The sequence below is a fragment of the Callorhinchus milii genome, unplaced genomic scaffold (genome assembly GCF_018977255.1).
Source record: "Callorhinchus milii isolate IMCB2004 unplaced genomic scaffold, IMCB_Cmil_1.0 Scaffold5, whole genome shotgun sequence".
NCBI classification, from domain to species: Eukaryota; Metazoa; Chordata; class Chondrichthyes; order Chimaeriformes; family Callorhinchidae; genus Callorhinchus; species Callorhinchus milii.
This window is the reverse complement of record NW_024704746.1, coordinates 40,450,689-40,471,398: the sequence shown is the minus strand read 5'-3', so window position 1 is coordinate 40,471,398 and position 20,710 is coordinate 40,450,689. Positions and strand designations below refer to the sequence as shown.

General features: G+C 39.6%; 1 non-coding gene across 1 annotated transcript; it reads right to left on the bottom strand.

The window, feature by feature from the left end:
• Positions 1-13,250: 13,250 nt before the first annotated feature.
• Positions 13,251-13,322, bottom strand: trnag-ucc. Its single transcript has one exon. It is a non-coding gene; the product is annotated as a tRNA-Gly (tRNA).
• Positions 13,323-20,710: the final 7,388 nt, after the last annotated feature.

Here is a 20,710-nt window from a genome sequence, read left to right as displayed (position 1 = left end):
TCCAGGAACAAGTACGGATCTGTGTCCTCAACATGCTACTTCCAAAATTCTTCCTGCTCTGACGCAGCTACTTTTCCTATTGAGGTTTACTCACCAGCGAGGTCGATTTCCCGCACATGCCGTTTCCGCAATCCTAAAATTCGCCGCACCGCGCATGCCCAATTGGAGCCGCTCCGGCCATAGTAGCAGCGTCAAGCAAATAAGGCGAGAGGCCTGGCGCTTGGCGCACTGTGTGTAAAGTTTAGTACCCAAGAAGCTGTTTGTAGTGGGTTTGTAGGGGACGAGGGAGTTGTAGTGGAAAATGCACCCACACTTTTCTATTGGCCCAGGTCGTGACTCTTTCAGGAAAGCACCTAGAGTGGATTCCTGTAGCTCAGTGGTTAGAGCACTCGCCTCGCTAGCAAGAGACTTGGGTTTGATTTCCAGGCAGGGCGAAACGTTGGCCAAGTTTCCTTACTCTGCACGGGTCCGTTTACCTAGCAGTAAGTGTAGGAACCCGTTTGTTGGTTGAATGCTGGATCACTTTTTTTTGCTTAAAAAAATAATAATTAGGTCAGTCAATTTATGACTGTTTGTAGGATACTGCTGCGCGCAATTGGCTGTCGCTTTTTGCCCTTAAAAAATATAATAGATTCACTTTACAGTATATATTCTGTGAAGTGCTTTGAGACATCTTGTAGATGTAATAAGGTGCTATATTGTATGCAAGGATTATTATTATATTACTTAATAAGGTAGCCCCAGGAAACAGCCCCAATTGCAACCACAATGACCAAGAAAGATGGAATAGAATAGTCTAGCCAATGCTGTTCTTTGTTTTGGTTAGTTCAAGCTCTGATAACTACTCTGCCCCATTTGGTATAATTGAAACAAAGTGGAAACCGCTATGAGATTGAGAGTTTGGGTTGAATCACCTATTTGTACAAATGATCGCAAAACAGTCCTGTACTTTGATGCTAGCCTACAACAATAGTTGTCAGCCAGGCTCAGTTAGTGGAATTGTCGCCTCTGGGTCAGAAGGTTGTGGTTTCAAGACCCATGTCAAGGACTTCAAGATCACAGTCTGAGATGACCATCCAGTGCAGCATTGGGATGTGCTGGATTGTTGGAGGTGCCGTGCTTCAGACGGATGTTAAACTGAGGACCCAATGTTAGGGAACCCAGGGTACTTTTAGAAAAGAGAAGGGAATTTCTCACAATGCCCCGGTGAACAATTCAGATAAAATTGATATTTCAACTCCTGGCAGTTTGTTGGACAGACAGTGCTGTGCACACGATGGCTGCCGTGTTTGCCTACAAATATTAGATACAGCGAGTACAGAAGTCACTGTTCTTTATTTTTAATTAAATTGATCTTGAGCCACTTTCTAGCACCTCACAACGTAAACAGGGCAAATCTGCAGCACCAGACACGCTGAGGGACTGTAGACCTGCTTTTATTTGGTGCTGTGTATAACCATAGTAGTAAGCCAGCGTTTGTCAACATTATCTGATGCAGGCACTGACCTGTTGTAGAGTATTTATATTCACTGTCACTCTTTAAGCAATAAAAATGCTCAGAAATGGAGATTTATAGCCAGTGCACGGTGCTGTGAAACACCTGAGTGTGTTATGGTAAGAGTTTGCCTTCAGCGTGTTTAAATCAATAGACTGCTGATGGAGAGAGCTCGAGAAAGTGAGAGAGAAAGAAATAGACAAGTTATTTTTTTTATTGATTCGAATATTCCATTCAAGCCTTTGGCAAAGAAAACCACTTTTCCCCCTCCTTCATATTGGGCAGCAGCATTGGCGACGTGATGGAACGATAAGTCTAGAAAGGGACTTTGTTAAATCTCATAATGCCTCAGTCACGTGCCAGCATTGCGACAAAACGCTAAAGGTTTCCTTCCATAAAGGATAGACTGAGCATACTTTACACTGCTTCCTGGGGGGTGATGCCATGCAAGATCAAAATCAATTTCAGTCTTGAGACTATCAGCTCCTAACCAGTTTTTGATTTTTCTCCTGTCCTAAAGGCAGTAGATTGGACTAAAGAACCGCCTCATGAATATCAGTCAGCGTCTCTCCGGTACCTCAACAATGCATAAACCATTTGCAAGGATGAATAGTAAACCTTAGTAGACTTATTCAAGGGGAAAAAGAAAGGGAGAATTAGAATGGAGACGATCCTGTGCACGCCTAATATCTGTAGCTCAACTTTGAATATAATCAATTTTCTTGCCAGTTTTAGCAATTTTAACACCATTAACACAAACTCTTAACTGTAGTAAACAACACTCAACAACATTCGATTTATTACATTTGGGATCAGTTTGGTTATTCAGTATCTGCCTCAGAGAAGAACTGTAATGGACCCAATGATGATAAATTGAGGGAATGAGATGAATAATGCCTCACATGCTGAATATCGTCACATTTGGCAAATGTTTTGCCCCCATTAAATCTAATTTATCTAATAATACTTGCATTTGGTAAGATACCTTTCATGTCAGGAAGAAGTCTCAAAGTGCTTCACAGGATTTACTGTGTGGTGATTTTGTATTTTGTAGATGATTGTGGAAGCCACTTTGCACACAGCAACATCCCACAAACAGCCATGAAGTGAATAATTTTTATCTGGGGGCTTATTGGCTAGGGCACCGGGGGAAACTCACTTCTCTTTTTGTGAAGTGTCTTTCTTGCTGTGGCTCTTTGTGGGATATTGCTGTGTTCACATTGGCTACGACTTTGCCTACAAATACAAAGTTCCTACACGTCACAGTATATCCCTTGAAGCAACTTGAGGCATTTCAATGTGATAAGGTGTTACATCAAATGCAAGGATTATTATTATCATGCAAGTCCATTCTGGTTCTTGACTTCAGTTACCAAAATCTTGCACATAACTTATTGGTTTCATAATGCATCAAAATTTAACATAAGAGTTTGTGTACACTATCTTTCTTTTCCGATAATTGCATTACTTGAAATTCCCTGAGCATTATTTCTTTTACGGTACAAAAAGATTAGCTACACAATGCAAAGTAGTATTAATAAGGTTGCTGCAGTAGAGATGGAAAGTTGAGCAGCAATAGTTGTAGCTGGAAGCAAAAATTTGCTTGTCAGAAAAAAGAATAAATGGCTCCCTTGTCTGTTTAAAATGTTGCAGCAGAATACATTAGATTTATGCCATAGATGGTACCCAGAGTTTTGCTTTATATTTGTTGTTTGTACTGGTGTAAACTAGCTTCCTATTGCCTTTAAGAGTAGGAAGTAATTAAATCGACATGTAACCTTCTTACCTACTGTTTTACGAGAACAACAACAACACAATTACACTTGTAGAGCTCCTTTCACGTCGGGAAGATGTCCCAAGGCGCTGGACAGTCAGGGCTCAGGACTCGAGCATGGGTGAGGGAAGGCAGAGAGGTGGGAGGGCTACCGAAGGCACGATCGAAGAGGAGGGTCTTGAGACCGGCCTTGAAGGAGGCAAGGGAGGAAGCGAGGTGAAGGGACTGTAGGGATGGAGTTCCAGAGTGTGGGGCCAGAGAGACTGAAAGCCTGGCTACCAATGGTAGGGTGGGTCGGGCGGGAGACATGGAGCAGGCCGAAGCCCGCTGAACGGAGGCGGCGGGCAGGTTGGTAGAGAGTCAGCAGGTCAGAGAGGTAGGAGGGGGCAAGGCCATGGATGGCCTTGAAAGTGAGGGCGAGGATCGTAAATTCGATCCTCTGAGGGATGGGGGGACCAGTGGAGTCAGGCGAGGGTGGGAGTGATGGGGTTGCGGAGCCTGGTGCGCGAGAGTACCTGAGCTGCAGAGCTTTGGATGATCTGCAGCTTGTGAAGGGAGGAGTTGGGAAGGCCAATGAGGAGGGAATTTCCATAATAAGAAGCAGGAACTATCTTTGGTGGTTTCTAATCAGTCTGCATTCCACAGCCAAGATTTGAATCTGGAATAGAATTTAAACCTTTAGAAGACATAAATGGATTTTGGGGGCCATTTCATGTTAAGTGAGAACCAAACTTCAATAAGTCACGATGAAGTCAGTCCTTTCTTAACTGTATTGCTACTTCAGCAATATTCTTCAGCTTCCTTGTAGCCCTCTGATTAAATACCTAGCACATTTTGTTCATAAGTTTTCTTGCTGAATTCATGTGAATACCTATTATAACTTGCAGTTGCTGTATAATCTTCAGAAATCAGCTGGCAGTTGAAACAAGTAATGTAATGGATGGACTCCTGTCTTCATTAAGTGTGGACTGATCTGTTTTTTTTGAATTCCCATAATTGGTGCAGATATTGACTAATGCTGCGACTCACACAAAATGACTTGGCATCAGCCACTTTGATGAAGGTGACTCAAAGGGATTAAATGCAAGAAGGACTTAAATAGCTGATAATGCAGAACCAAACTAGTGTGAGGACTGATTGCATGTTTAAACATGGACCCACTATTTTCAATTTTGTATTTGTGGTGAGGAACATTCAGCAGGCAGCTTGGTGGTGCGAAGCCTTGGAGATCCAATGTGTTGATCCATGGAATGATAGAACATGACATGACACCTGTACTCCACAGGGTGACCTCCTGATCTTAGCTCTGCTCATGAGAAGCAGCCAAATAGATTGCCGTGGAGGGAGTGAGGCAGAATCAAAGGACTCGTCATGCCAGGTTGGTCTTGAGCAAGTCCTACTGAGAGGCATTGGCAGAAGTTGTCAGCTTGGCAGTGAGCTGACCTTGTTTCAGCTGAGAAAAGAGTAAGACCCAAAGAGAGGTTGGGGGTGAGAGGAATGCAGCGAAAATGATGAGGAAAAGCAATTTTAGCAAGTGCTATATGTTTTATTTTTCTCTAGAATTCATCAACAAGCAATACAATATATTACAATAATAATAATAATCCTTGCATTTGATATAGCGGCTTATCACGTCTTTGGGATGCTTCAAACGCACCTGGCTTTTGAGACGAAATTTTTTTTTTTCTTTCGGCAATAACTTTTTCCAGTATCAGTAAATGCTGGTACCGGCAATGTAATTGTTCTGTTTGAATCCCGTGTACCTAGTCTGGCTAAGCCAAGAGTTTACTGTGCAGGTTGCAAATCAAAGGAAGCCTCCTACTTAAATGGTGACAACAGTTTCATTCTACTGGCATCTGTACGAGCGATGATGTCACTTACTCTAAATGCAAATTACAAAGTGTAAAAATTTTCATTTGATGCTTTTGGTAATTCTGTGCATCTTTGAAACTAAGTGGTGATTTAGATTTCTGCGCTCCTGTAAGACAGCGATTTATCATCACAGTTTAATTCTAGTTAACCTGTTTTGATAGAAACTTGGAATTAACCCAAGAAGCCTGACAAGCTGTATAGCTCTATTTTTCTTCATTTTTGTACATTTTTCTTTACCATTGAGAAACCAAAGTGAAGTCCTCCGGGGTACATCATCCAAGAAGGAAAGGAGCAATAGGAGAAAAGGAGCAGTGAGGATAGAATGGATCCATAAGAATTCACAGAATTGTAGCCATTTCCACAGCCCAAAACCTTCCGGGAAATCACAGGTCTCATCAGCTCTTCTTTGTGATTTGCTGGTCTGCAGCAGGCATCTGGTTCACTCAAAAACATCTTTGACTGATTAATGCTTTCACCAGCCCTTTCACCAGACTCTGGAAATAGTCTGTTATTAATTCAGCTGTAAACACACTACAGTTGCACAATTCTAATTGCTATGGAAGCACTGACTGTGAGAGGTGGCAGAATGAGTGCATCTTTGAACCCTGCAAAGCTGGATTTCAGTATGAAACGTCTGTTCCTCTTTTACAGTAATCTGTTGTGTAGCTTTCAAGAGTCATTTTTTAGTCGTTGTCCATGTATTGTACATGCTGTCAGTGGACACCCACACACCATCCATGCTTTATGCAACAGGTACATTTTCACCAGCTAATGCTCAGTTACAGAGAAGTGAAATGCATCATGAAGGAGCTCCCATTTGTTGAAATGGTCACAAGACTTTTAAGCTTCAACTCCAATGAGAAAAGTTTCAAAATGACATTCAATTCAAGAACATAATCGGGAGCATTAACATTCATTGTGTGCTTATATTAATTGCTGTCCAAATAATTTAATTTTTCATTAATTTCATTTTGACAATTACATATTAAACAAAATGAGAAACAATAGGCCAGGAGCTTTCTCTTTTCAGATACTGCTCGCCCTGGATGCATTTTATGTTTTTATTTCAGAATTGTCCATTTATTGAACTCCTAAGGAATCCCTTTGGGGTGTGATTAGAGTTGTTCATTTTATGAATTTAGATGTTACATTTGTGAAAGAACAATTGCAATATGCCACCACTGGTGGGGCAATGCTTAGATATATGGACATGGTCTAAATATTCCTTGCATTTGATTTAGAGCCTTTGCAAGGAAAACTTGTTTACCTGAACAAGCAGATGAGCAGTGCTGCATTAGAGTGGCTGCCTACATACATTATATATACATTAGAATACATTAGTATATACAGCACAGAAACAGGCCGTTTGGCCGGGCAATGCCAGTGTTTATGCTCCACATGAGCCTCCTCCTGCCCTCCTTCAACTAAGCCTTCTTGCATAACCTTCTATTCTTTTCTCCCTCATGTACCTATCTAGCTTTCCTTTAAATACATCTATGCTATTTGCTTCAACAACTCCTTGTGGTAGCGTGTTCCACATTCCCACTACTCTCTGTGTGAAGAAATTTCTTCTAACTTCCCTATTTGATCTATTTGTGACTTTTTTATATTGATGGCCCCTGATTTTGGTCTCCCCCACAAGTGGAAACATCTTCCCTATGTCTACACTATCAAACCTTTTATCATTTTAAAGACCTCTATCAGGTCACCCCTTACCCTCTCTTTTCAAGAGAAAACAGTCCAAGCATGTTCAGCCTTTCCCGATAGATATAACCTCTCAGTTATGGGATCATTCTTGTGGATCTCCCTTGCACCCTCTCCAGTGCCTGTACATCTCTTCTATAATGTGGGGACCAGAACTCCACACAGTATTCTAGTGTGGTCTAACCAAAGTTCTACAGAGGTTACCATAACTTCCCTGCTTTTTATTTCTATCCCTCTAGAAATGAACCACAATGCCTGGTTTGCTTTTTTATGGCCTTATTAACCTGGGTTGATACTTTTAGTGAATTGTGTATGTCCCTTTGCTCCTCTATCCCATTTAGGTTTTTATTTTCCAGGATGTATGTGACTTCCTTATTTCTTTTACCAATATATATATTATATATATGAGTTCAAAGTCTGGATGTGGGGCTTGGACCCATAGCCAGTGGCGAGATTACTACCAATTGAGTCATGGTGACTCTAATTCTATATTATGTAGTAATTCCAGTCAAGAGCTTACTGGAGATGAAATTCCTAGTACTTGAGTTAGGCTGAGTTCTAGATGTTGCTTCTATTCCCAGTCTGCCTCTGCTTAGCAGTTTTAAAACCTAATATGGGGAGAGAAATGGTGATTAAGATGGAGCAGTATCTTCCAGGTGCTCTCAAGTTTCCACGTAGCACTTTCAGTTGAGCAGTTGTACATAATGCTGCAATTCCATTTAGTCTCTATTCAATCTTTAACAGATTTTATTTACATGAGGAAATGTTTCCATTGCTGCTGAATGGTAGGATGAAGTTAAAATTGAGGATAACTATGCAATTCTTTCAAGCCTCCTCTTCAAGTTGCTCACACAGTGCAGCCCAGGGATGAGCATCTGTGGAACTGTAAAGTCAGGCCACATGCCTGGAATTAAAAGGTCAGTTCTCTGTGGCTGGTTCAGTGAAATGGATGAATTTTGGCAGGTTTGTGAAAACGAGTAGAGATGTTCCAGGAAAGGTTATTTTCATCAACCCAGAAATGCTTTTCTTTTAATTATTAGCACTATTAATAATATATTTTCCTGATGATAATAAATTTGAAGCTATCATGACATGTCAAGCGACTGCCAGGATGGTGGAAGGTGAACTAGATGGACCTTGTTCTTTGTTTCGCTTAGCAAATTCTTATGTTGGTGTTGTGCTTTTCATGTCAGAAGGATGTCTCAAAGCACCTCACAGGATATGATGCAAATATGGCAACAGCCAGGACTGTAATATCAACTTTTAATGTTCTTACTGGATAAATGTCTCATAATCATCTTTTGTGCCATAAGTATACATCACATTGATGTATACTTATGGCACACTGTGTGGAGCCTCTGATTCTGACAGCTTTGTCTATTAAAAATATATGTACTGAGACCAAAGGGGATTCATTAGAGAATACAATCTTGGGGATCGTTGAAAGCCATCTGTTTCCTTAAGTGTGCCTGTACCTCAGCATTTTGTGTACTTATCAGTTCAAAATAGCTTTGGTGTGATCACACATGAGAAGCACTTCCTTTCAACTCTCATTAATACGACTATCTGCATTGATGACTTTGTTGTTTCACTGCCCCAAGGTACCTGCCCAGATCATTGAGAATCACTGCATTTAAGCTTCATTCACTTACAGCTCTGATGTTGGTAGCAGTTGCTGTATAAGATTTCCTGACACTTGGTAACTGTCAAGCCTATTCATCAGCCCTACATTTAGGCTTAATTTAGGTGTAAAGGCACTTGGAGTGCCAGCTCAGCACTAAATGCATCCAGTTGTTTCTGAACTGATATTTGGATTCACCACCTCTTAATTTATTATGTGCCATAATCTAATCCATCCAGGAAGCAGTTAGTTTCAATAAATTGAATTTATCCGTCTCGCAACTGAGAATGAGACACTGATCTGCGTTGAATGAACATGACTTATTGCTGCCTGGCAGGAAAGGCTGGAAATAGCAGCCAAAGCAAAAATATTTGCTTTCAAATTCATTTCCATTAAATGTTGGTCACGCTTAATGGAAATAAAAAGAATATATTAGTAAAACAATGCATCAGTATGAAGATTATTTTAATAGGCTTTTGAAATCCCTATGCATAAAATGATAAAACACACTAAGTAGAACAAGCGCTGAGTAAGGTTGAGTTTGTGTTTGCAATGCCCCTATTCCCAGTGTTCAAATGACCTGGATTGGCAGTTGACAGCCAGTGTGGAGGGTGCCTGCTGGAGCATGAATGGACAAGATGTGTAAGATTCTGAAGAAGAACTGGACAAGATGTTCATTTGGGCTGATCACTGGTAAATTAAGTATAATGCAAGATATTGCATATTAAAAGTAAAAATAGGAGGCACATGTACTCCATGGTTGGTAAAGGACTTGCCAAGGGATAAAATTAAAGAGACCTATGGGCATTAATTGACAAATTGCTCACTCACATCCCAACAGGGTGTGATAAGGTAAATCTAGTATGTCAGATTTACTAGATTTGCTTTATCACAGAGTATTGGGAAGACAAAAGGAATCCTGGGCTTCATTATGAAATCAGTGGAGTTCAGATCTCCACAAAGCATGCTGAAGGTGAGGCTACACATGGAGTACTGGTTACAGTCTGGGCTCTGGGACAGTAGGAGGACGTCTTGATAAGCTAGGGCTGACTATAGAAACTAGAGTCTCAAAGAATTTTACAGGGGTAGCTCATTTAAAAACAGCTTAATGCTGTGTGTTGGGATGACAGGAGGGAGGGAATTCTAGAAAAATGAGATTAGGGAATAGTCTCAACAGCTGCCTTCACATGAATCTGTAATTTTGTGTTCTTGTGATATAAGATACTTAATGGGAATGGGATAGAGAATCTAAAAACCAGAGTAATACCTTCAGTTACACCAACACTACAGGAGATGATAATAATAATAATTATAATAATAATAATCCTTGCATTTGATATACTGCCTTGCCACATCATTGAGACATCTCAAAGTGCTTCACAGTTTATACTGTAAAGTGTATTGACTAAATTTTGTGGACGAAACACGGCAACCAATTGCGACAGTAGTGTCGAACAAACAGTCGTGGATTGAGTGACCACATTTTTGTTCCTCCCCAGGTTCCTACTTAATGCTAGGTAAACAGAGGCATGTGGAGTAAGGAAATTTGCCTAAGGTTTTGCCCCGGTTGGGATTTAAATCCGGCTCCTCTTGCTTGCGAGGCAAGTGCTCTTGCTACTAAACTGCAGGGCTCCACAACCAGTGAGATAAGGTCACTGGTTCAGGTTTAGAGCAGGCATAAGAGTATTTCTTTAGATGCAGACACATCAACAGCTGAACCTGGATGCCTTTTTAAGAAATGGATTGATATTAGGAAAACGGTCGGGTTGGTTGGTATTTGCTAAAGAAATGTTCCCTATGAAAGTACGCTGACCTTTATTTCTGTCCAGCGAGCCTCGTCATAGCTGCTGGACTTGTTTCAAACCATTGCACCACACATGATCTAGTGCCAACTTCTGTTCGCAAGTGATTATTCACCTGCGCAGATATTTGTTCTACTTTTTTTTAAAGAGTTCTATCAACCAATCTTTTCCGTAAATTGGGATTCCTGTTATCTACAGGCTGATTAATTTGATCTAGGAATTGGAACCTTTGGTTTGCATTATTTATTGACACTCAGATTCGACTCTGCTACTATATTCAGTGATACCTGCACCACGGGGTACTGAACAATACTGATCTGGGAAAGGATAAACTCTGAAGTGCAGAACAGCCATTTATCAAACTGCTTTCACATCCTATGCTGATTGCAAGTCAATGCTATTATGTTGCACAGCTTCTTTTCAATGGCTCATTTAGTTGAACATTTGAACCTTTTGACTTGAGTGGGTCTCAAAGGTCTGTAGTTCAATTCTCAGGTTACTATTTTAGTGTGTGTTTAGACAGAACAAAAATAAATATAGTTGGTTGGGTGAATTTGAATAATTTTTAGTTTTATTTTAATATATATGTACTTAAATCATCTTTGGACTGACTTAGTTTACTAATTTTCTCAGAAATTTGCTTTTAATTTTATTCTTGGGAATTTTTATTTTCTGATGTTTTTGATGTTCACATTTGTCAATGTTAGAATATTTTTATATTTCTGGGGTGACCTTTGTATAATTTTCATTATTGAAATTATCCATCTTGTTTTATCTCTCTCACCCAAGTTATCCAATAGCAAATAATTTGTTTGCTGCCATGCCATGAACCCAATGTGTGTAACCATTGTAGACAAGTATCAATCNAAAAATATTTCATGCTTTGGTCATCTTTTCCCCTCCCCACTTCACTTGGCGCTCACCTCTAGCTTGAGTGCCAACCCAGGATTAAGTACCTTGGGATGTTGTCTTGAAATGAAAGACGCTAGCTATATAAATCAAATGAATTGTATTTCAAATTGTGTATTCATTCCAAGACACAGAAATTTCCATGGGTAGGTGGCATGAGTGGAACTCTGTCTGGTTTGGATGCTCTTAAGCACAATGATGGTTCTCTGCATGCTTCAGACACTTGGCTGACCAAACATCCTACAGCAATACTGAAAAATATTTAAAGTTCGCTTTATGCTTTGGCCTCAGCTGCCACTTCTGTCATTTCTAATCCCTAAAAACTAAGATAGGGGTTTGAGTGGTTTAAATTAGACTGCAGAACCTGCTGCTGGAGATAAAAGCATATAAATGAAGTAAGTATGGCCTATAAAATAGCAGTTTTTTCACTCCTTAAATCGAACATCATCATAATACATTATCTACGGTTGCACACATTCTAATATATATTTTAGCAGCGACTTATTCAAACTTTAACATGAAAATTCATAATAGCAGTTATCTGTTTAATATTTGCTCCACTTGCATTTTTATATAGAAATAGGGTAAGTTTTATATTTTGCACATGGTAACTTTCATTTTTTTAGATTGTAGTGAATCTCAACTGAAAACGTCCATGCCATCCAGAGTGTTGTCTGTATAAAAATTCTGCCTAAGATGTTGAAATCCTCTCACTTCTAGAGCTGGCAGCAGAGTGTGACTTTGCTACAATCAGATGTGAAACTAATCACAAGAGACTCAAATGGGTTTTAGAGCTGAAACAATACAGATTTCAGTCGCAATTCACTCTCAGCGCAAAAAATAAAATCTTTTGGGATTTTTTTTATAAATTGATTTTAGGATAGAAACTAATTGCCGTATTTCTATAGATTTTTTAAAAAAAGCTTTCTTACAATGTTTCTGTAACATCGATTTTTTTATTTTAAGCTGAAAAATAACCAACTTGGCTGCACGAGCCTTGCAAGGTAAACTATTATTGTATTACACCAAAAGACTTCTGCTCCATTTTCTTTACCGTTCTCTGTTGGAAGGATGTGAAGCAAAAAAGCTTTTTCACTTTTGTTTTGGGAAGAAAGAAATAAATCATTTCTGAGACTGAAGAAAAATGAAAAAGTTGGATTGAAATTATAAAGATCACTGGAGCAGCAACATTTCTGATTATTGTTGACCATAGTTTCAATCCGCAGAGCTATTGAAATTGGTTGTGCATCCAATGCACGTTTTATAACTAGTTGTGTATTTTATGACTTGACAATGAATACAAAGATGGGTCATTTATGATTATTTGTTTTAGGCACATTTCTGTAACCTAATTACTTTTGATGCATGTAAGCCTTATCTGAGCCATTCTTTGTAAGTAAAGCTTTATTGATTTGGGTTGTTTAGGAGATGGGTAGAAAGATTCTTGGGAAGCAAGAGTATAAAAGGATAATAAAAAATGCAGAGAAATGGAATTAAAGGCTTTGTCATAAGCTGATACATTTGAAGAGCACGACAACTGAATAGTCAACGGATATTCCTGGGTTTGTAAATAATTCCTGAGGTCTGTCCTGTGCTGGTCTCATTCTTAAAAGCATGCTTTATCTTCTAATAATTGCATTTGATGTTTCAAATACCATCGTATCATGTTGCAAACTCTTTATTTGGTTTTAACGAAGTATAAATTTGTCATTTTTCCATTAAAGTCTGCAAGGTGACCTAATTTCAGAAAATATAGCACAGAGGTTATTAACAAAAAGATAGCAACAATGGCCTGCCTGTTGGATTACCCTGGTTTTCAGCAATGTCCTACAAACAGCGATGAAGTAAACAATAATAATCCTTGCATTTTGATATAGCGCTTTTCACATCTTCCAGACGTCTCAAAGCGCTTCACAGAATAGACTGTAAAGTGAATTGACTGTATATTTGTGGGCGAAATGCGGCAGCTGATTGTGCACAGCAGTGTCCCACAAACAGTTGTGGATTGAAATGACCATTTTTTTTTGAGGGATTATTATCAGGCGTGTGGAGTAAGGAAACTTGCCCAAGGTTTCACCCTGCCGGGAATGGAACCCAGGTCTCTCGCTTGGAAAGCGGGTGCTCTAACCACTGAGCTACAGGACTCCTGTGATCAATTTCATTTGGGGGATTGTTTGCCAGGACACCAGGAGAAAGTGGGAGCTGTGGGAGAAAAGAGATCTTTAATGTCCATTTGAAATAGGTAGATGAAACCTTGAATTGGGGCTTGAGCACTGTCATAGTTACCCTCTTCTTGCAGTCCCTAGTAATGTATAAATAATATATATATAACTATATAACATTATTTAAGGGAAATGGGGAGGCCTATCCGTTTAAATTGATTCTGTTCCAGAAGTTGCTTGCCAAAGACTTAGCAAGCAGACTTAGCAAGGTTCATGAGGTACCTGTGGAGTCCTGTAGCTCAGTGGTTAGAGCACTCGCTTTGCAAGTGAGAGACCTGAGTTCAATTCCAGGCAGGGCGAAACCTTGGGCAAGTTTCCTTACTCCACACGCCTAATAATAATCCCTCCAAAAAAACAAAACAATAATTAAATTGGTCATTTTCAATCTACGACTGTTTGTGGGCATTGCTGTGCGCAATTGGCTGCCGCGTTCGCCCACAAATATACAGTCAATTCACTTTACAGTATGTTCTGTGAAGCGCTTTGGGACGTCCTCCCGACGTGAAAAGCGCTATATCAAATGCAAGGATTATTATTATTATTATTACCTGGGTTGCAGCAAAGTATAGGAGAATAAAACCAGGTGGGCCTTAGCATGGGAAAAAGCCCTTGCATTCACATCATACTGTGGGCAGAGCCGCATAAAGGCAATGCTCAGCGCTCCTAAGGGTCACTAGTTAATGGTCATCATCCTGTACATACTGACGTGTACAGGACTACTGTACTGTCGGGTTGGTTTAAATCTATTTTACTAATGTAGTATTGTGCTGCAAGTTGATACAGTTATGTGTGATAGTTTTGTTTGATCTCATTGTTTGTGGAGTCCTGTAGCTCAGTGGCTAGAGCACTCGCTTTGCAAGTGAGAGACCTGAGTTCAATTCCAAGCAGAGCGAAACCTTGGGTAAGTTTCCTTACTCCACACGCCTAATAATAATCCCTCCAAAAAACCAAAAACAATAATTAAATTGGTCATTTTCAATCTACGACTGTTTGTGGGACATTGCTGTGCGCAATTGGCTGCCGCGTTCGCCCACAAATATACAGTCAATTCACTTTACAGTGTGTTCTGTGAAGCGCTTTGGGACGTCCTCCCGACGTGAAAAGCGCTATATCAAATGCAAGGATTATTATTATTATTATTGTTGTATATCTTAAATTGTTGAGTTCCTTATATACAAGGTAGCCTAAGGTTGCTGGGTCTCAATAAAGAGCTGTTGCTTCTACCAACCGTATCCTCGAGTCTCTGCACTATTCTAAAACCAGAAAAGGAGTAAGAACTTCAGAAAGTAGCTGTCGACATCGCAGTTTTGCTAGTGTGAGCAGACTCTGATTAGACAGTCCAGTTAGCAGGCATTGGAGTTAACTGGGAATACCGGTCTGTGTGCATGACTCTGAATTGGTTGAATCGCCTTCGAAACAGGGACTCACAGGGATAGGAGAGATCAGAGGCCACTTAGTATGAAAGTGTTACTAAAATTTGCAGGTACATCAAGGAGTGAGAATCTAATGACCAATTGGTGTTCATGTCACTGCTGTTTTGGGGAACATTACAGATTAGCTGTCCCATTTGTCTATGTAACAAGAATTACTACACTTCAAGCCAACTCTTTATATGAAATATCTTGATATATTTTGACATGATGATGTGCCATGTCAAATGCAAATATTTGACAGGAAGAGATTTCCATAGATTCAATATTGAATCCTGTGCATGGATAGTGCACAGGAGTCCTGTAGCTCAGTGGTTAGAGCACTCGCTTTGCAAGCGAGAGACCTGAGTTCAATTCCAGGCAGGGCGAAACCTTGGGCAAGTTTCCTTACTCCACACAGAGCCTAATAATAATCCCTCCAAAACCAAAAAAAATAATAAATTGGTCATTTTCAATCTACGACTGTTAGTGGGACATTGCTGTGCGCAATTGGCTGCCGCGTTCGCCCACAAATATACAGTCAATTCACTTTACAGTGTGTTCTGTGAAGCGCTTTGGGACGTCCTCCCAACGTGAAAAGCGCTATATCAAATGCAAGGATTATTTTTTATTATAGATCAAGTCTGAAAAATTGAAAATGCACATTTTCATGTTCCCCAATCAAGCTTACGTTGTCACTATGCACACTCAAACAATCAGTGAAATGAAAGCGTCCTGGCCAACAATCCTCCAGATAAAATTGGTCATTCACTTGGCTGTTTGTATGACATTGCTATAGGCAAATTGACTGCTACATTTGCCCTCACTTTAGTGTAAATCCTGGGAAGTGCTTTGGGATGTACTGACAAAAAAGGCGCTATATGAAAACCAAAGATTATTTATTAAAATAAGTGTTACATAAGATGGTCTGGCTTTTTTTTGGTCAGCTCGGTGCCTGATGCATGTGAAAACCCGTCACCAGACCTAAGTGTATCCACATCAGTCTGATAGTGCCACATATTATATATATATGCCAGCTGCAGATGGAAATTTCCATGTATCTAGTTAGGTTAGAAAAAATAGACACTTATTTTTAATTTAAATACTAATTTCTGTGGGGTATTTAGAATACAAAACCAATAGCAGTATTGATTCCTTGCTTGCTATCACCAGGGAGTATGCTACAACTGTGATAATGTCATTATAATGTCACTAATCAATACTTGCAACAGAATTAACATATCTGTCATGTACTTGCCAACCTAATGACTGGTATTGAATGTCTATGGGTTAGATGGTATTTGGAACATATTGTTTTCTTAAAATCAATTAACTCTCTTTAAACCAATTATATTTGAATTTGACAAAGCTTCCAAGGTGCTCTTAGATTAAATCTTTACCCTCTGTGGCTCTGGAATGAATTTCCATTTTCTTCATGTTAATTTGAAACCTCTCCAGTTTGAGTGCAACAACGAAACTAGTTTGCTTTGTGCAATGGGCCAGAGTTTTCTGTTTCGATGCTTGCAGATTTTTGTTATTGAGGGAAATAATAATATTCATATTTGGAATAGCGCTTTATCACATCGTCGATGTCTCAAAGCAGGAGTTCTGTAGCTCAGTGGTTAGACCACTTGCCTCGCAAGTGAGATACCTGGGTTCGATTCCCGGTATGGCGAATCCTTGGGCAAATTTTCTTACTCCACATGTCTGATAATAATCCCTCAAGAAAAAAACAAAAATAAAATTGATCGCTTCAATCCACGACTGTTTGTGGGACACTGCTGTGCATAATTGGCTACCGCGTTTCACCAACAGATATGCAGTCTTTACAGTATATTCTATAAAGCGCTTTGAGATGTCTGGAAGACATGAAAAGTGCTATATCAAGTTAAAGGATTGTTATTATTATTAAAGCACTTCACAGGGTATACTGTCAAGTGGATTGGCTCTGTATTTTGTGAGGAGAAACGCGGTCGCCAATTGCACAAAGCAGGTTCCTGCAAACAGTCGTGAATTGAATGACCACATTTTTTGGAGGGGAGAGATTATTATCTCTGGAATCAATCAATCAAACTAACAATTGGGTTCCTATTTACTGCTAGGTAAACAGAGGTGACTTAAATAAGGAAATGTGCCTAAGGTTTTGCCCCGCCTTGAAACTTGGGTCCTTTCGCTAGCAAGGCAAGCACACTAACCGCTATGCTATGGGAATCCACAATATGTGCATCACAACAATCAACTGTATATTTAATATACAATGATTCCTGAAAGACATGATGCATGAAGCTGATTTTTGTTGCTTCAGCACTTTGTGATTCAAAGCCCTCTTCTTGGTATTTTTCTAGGCAATGTGGAACATTTTCCTGACAATCCAGCAAGTTCATTTGGTTGTGGAGATGACATTAAGTTGCCCTACATCCTTCTTTTGCATGTTTTTCCCTCATGGGGGAATCAAAACGAGTTTTACATATTAAAGATGTCTTAACCATGGCATATTTTGATGATCATGGATTAAGTCTTTCAAATTCATTGTGACCTCTCTGGTTCCCTTGTGATGATTTGATCCTTGCTGTGATTAATGCCTAGTTGACACTTTGCTTTATGCATCTTTAGAAACTGCACAAAAACGGTTCCTTAAAATTCCTTGACCGGTCCAAAGAATCTTTTGTGTGACCCGCTGTTTAACAATGTTAAAAAGTAACAAGCAGTGGCACCAGATAGTGAGAAGAAATTGCTATCAGCACTATCAGCAGTAAAAGCTGCCCATATTAGTGGTTAAACTTATTTCATGCTGGTTTAGCTGCTTAATTGCAGTGATAAGCTTAATTGCAATCTTAGCTGATGAGATACCAAGATACTGTGCATTGGGACATACATAGTCTTGGCTGGGCATTAAGGGTATCCATTTACTCCTGTGTATCTAAAGTGGTTTAACACCCATTAGTTTGAACATTGTTTTTATTAAGAGTGACCTGTAAATCTCTAATGGTTTTATTTGGGATTCAATTGTTGCTTGCTGAACCTTAAAATCCCTGTGCTTACTTGAAGTTGCTTTGGAAACCTGGCCTGATATTATTATAATAATAATACTAGCGCTTTATCACCCTGTTGACACGTCTCAAAGCACTTCACAGAATATGCTGTAAAGTAAATTCACTGTATATTTTCTGGGTGCTACACCCAGCCAATTGCAGATAACAGTGTCCCACAAACGGTCGTAGATTAAGTGACCCAATTTTTTTTAAAAAGGGATTATTACTCTGGGAAAGCGATCCATCAACTGGATTCCTACTTAATGTTTGGTAAACAGAAGCGTGCGGAGTAAAGAAACTCGGGTTTTTTAAGGTTTTGCCCTGCCCGGGAATCGAACACAGATCCTCTTGCTTGCGAGGTGAGTGCTTTAACCAATAAGCTACAGGACTCCATAGAAAATAAATTGTTGAAATCATGAATCCTATCTTTTCTGTTTATTTCATAGGTTATTCTTTGTTTCAAACTTTCACGTAATTGAGGATATGCAGTATAAGTACTGCTGTGCTGACAGTGCCTCAGTACTGATTTCTGATTTAACCGTTCCACTTGATTACAGTCTCTTGGTTAAAGGGGCATGTTTTTCTAAGTGCTATATCCTATCTTTCGCCAGTAATACAATCATTCCCCGTTTGGTGGGATAATAGACCAGTAAGATTTAGTTGCTGTTTTCTAAATAAATGTACTTTGAAACATGGTAATTATTTATGTACTACACATTAATATAGTTGCAATACCACTTTATTACTGTTGCATTACCACACATTGGCACTGCCAACTGTACAACCTGTTGCTTTGTTTGGCTCCTTTTCAATGCTAATTTCAACAGTACAATTAACCAAGTCACTTTCAATAAAATTTACATTTTATCCCATTCTGCAAGCTGGGGAGAAACTGTTTCCACTGGTGGGGGCGGGTCAGCAACCAGAGGACACCGGTTTAAGCTATTTGGCAAAAGAACCAGAGGGGAGACGTGGAGAATTTTTTTACCCTCAGATTTGATACATTTGATACGATCTGGAATGCACTGCCTGAAAGGGTGATGGAAGCAGAATTGATAATCGCTTTCAAAAGGAAATTGGATAGGCACTTAAAAAGGAAACAATTGCGGGGCTATAGGGTAAGAGCAGGGGAGTGGGATTAGTTAATAGCTCTTTCAAAGAATTGATGCCTTGGGAAGTCCTCCCGATGTGAAAGGCGCTTTACAAATTTGTTGTTGTTGACACAGGCATGATAGACCGAATGGCCTCCTTCTGTGCTGTGAATCCTTCTGTTTGTGTACACAAATATCCTGAGTTGCTGACTTCACTTTTATGAGTGAAAAGAAAGTCCAGGTTGAGGTTTCCCTGTGGCTAACAGTCAAGTTCCCTTTCCTAAGGATCAATCTTTTCCTTTTGCAACAGTCCCATCATATTATAATAATAATAATAATCCTTGCATTTGATATAGCGCTTTTCACGTCGGGAGGACGTCCCAAAGCGCTTCACAGACACACTGTAAAGTGAATTGACTGTATATTTGTGGGCGAACGCGGCAGCCAATTGCGCACAGCAATGTCCCACAAACAGTCATGGATTGAAAATGACCAATTTATTATTGTTTTGTTTTTTTGGAGGGATTATTATTAGGCGGGTGGAGTAAGGAAACTTGCCCAAGGTTTCGCCCTGCTTGGAATTGAACTCAGGTCTCTCACTTGCAAAGCGAGTGCTCTAACCACTGAGCTACAGGACTCCAATTTTGTTCATGATTGACACTTTTCCAGGCATGATGGAACAATTATTCCAAGTTAGTTTTGTGTTGAGAGCAATAGCTATTCTCTTTGAAGTTTTCCCCTTTTAACTCTAATTTGTTTCCAAGGCTTCCTGGAGTTCTCATTAACTTCTCAGCTGAGATTGCCCTAATATAATATTGACCTTGAGGTGATATTTCCAGTTGTGGGGAAAATTGTTGAATTCCTTCCCCCCACATCCTTTTTTTTTGCTGTGACAAGTAACATATGACATTTCTCTTTTTCCAAAAGTATTCGCCCACATAATATACAGTCATTTCACTTTACAGTATATTCTGCAAAGTGCTTTGAGATGTTGCAACGACATGATAAGGTGCTATATCAAATGCAAGGATTTTTCTTATTGTTGCATTTAAAGCACGGTTGCCCGTGCCTTTGGTCACCTTCCTCTCTCTGGCTCGGCCCCGGGATCAGTTACTGTGAAGTGCTCTGAGACGCCATCCGACTTGGAGGGCGCTATATAATTCCTTGTTGTTGTGATTGTCGCAGTTGTGCAATGTTGGTTATTGCTGAAAGGAGGCAAAATTTTGACTAACCGTATTTAACAAGAACTGACACCATATCATCCATATGTACACAAAAGGGAGAAGCAATTGTGCCAAGATAATTTTTGCAAACCACATGGTGATAAAGTAGTTTGGTCTTGAATTTGTTTAAGTCCATCTGTCCTGAGCATTGCTCCTTGTACATAAGGGATGCTATTTCTAAGTGTTATCATGCAGCTTCACGATCACACACTTATGCCTTGCCATCTGGTTGTCTAAATTTTAGCACAAAGTTTGCCAACTCATGGACTTGTGTGACTTTTACTCGTGGTGGGATGGGGGTGAAGGGAAAACAAAAAACAGCTATTCTGATCAGGAATCTCAATATAACAATGGGATAGCCATTCTTATCAAAATAGGTGAGAAAGCAAAGAGAAGCAGGTGGTGACCAATTTCCTATATGGATATGAGAGCTTAATGAGTTTGTATGCCTGCAGTTATAATTAACAACAAAAACTACCTTTGAGTTAGGGCTGGTACATTACATTTTATAATTTTGGGAAGGGACTCGGACTCGGGATGCATTCTATAGCCATAT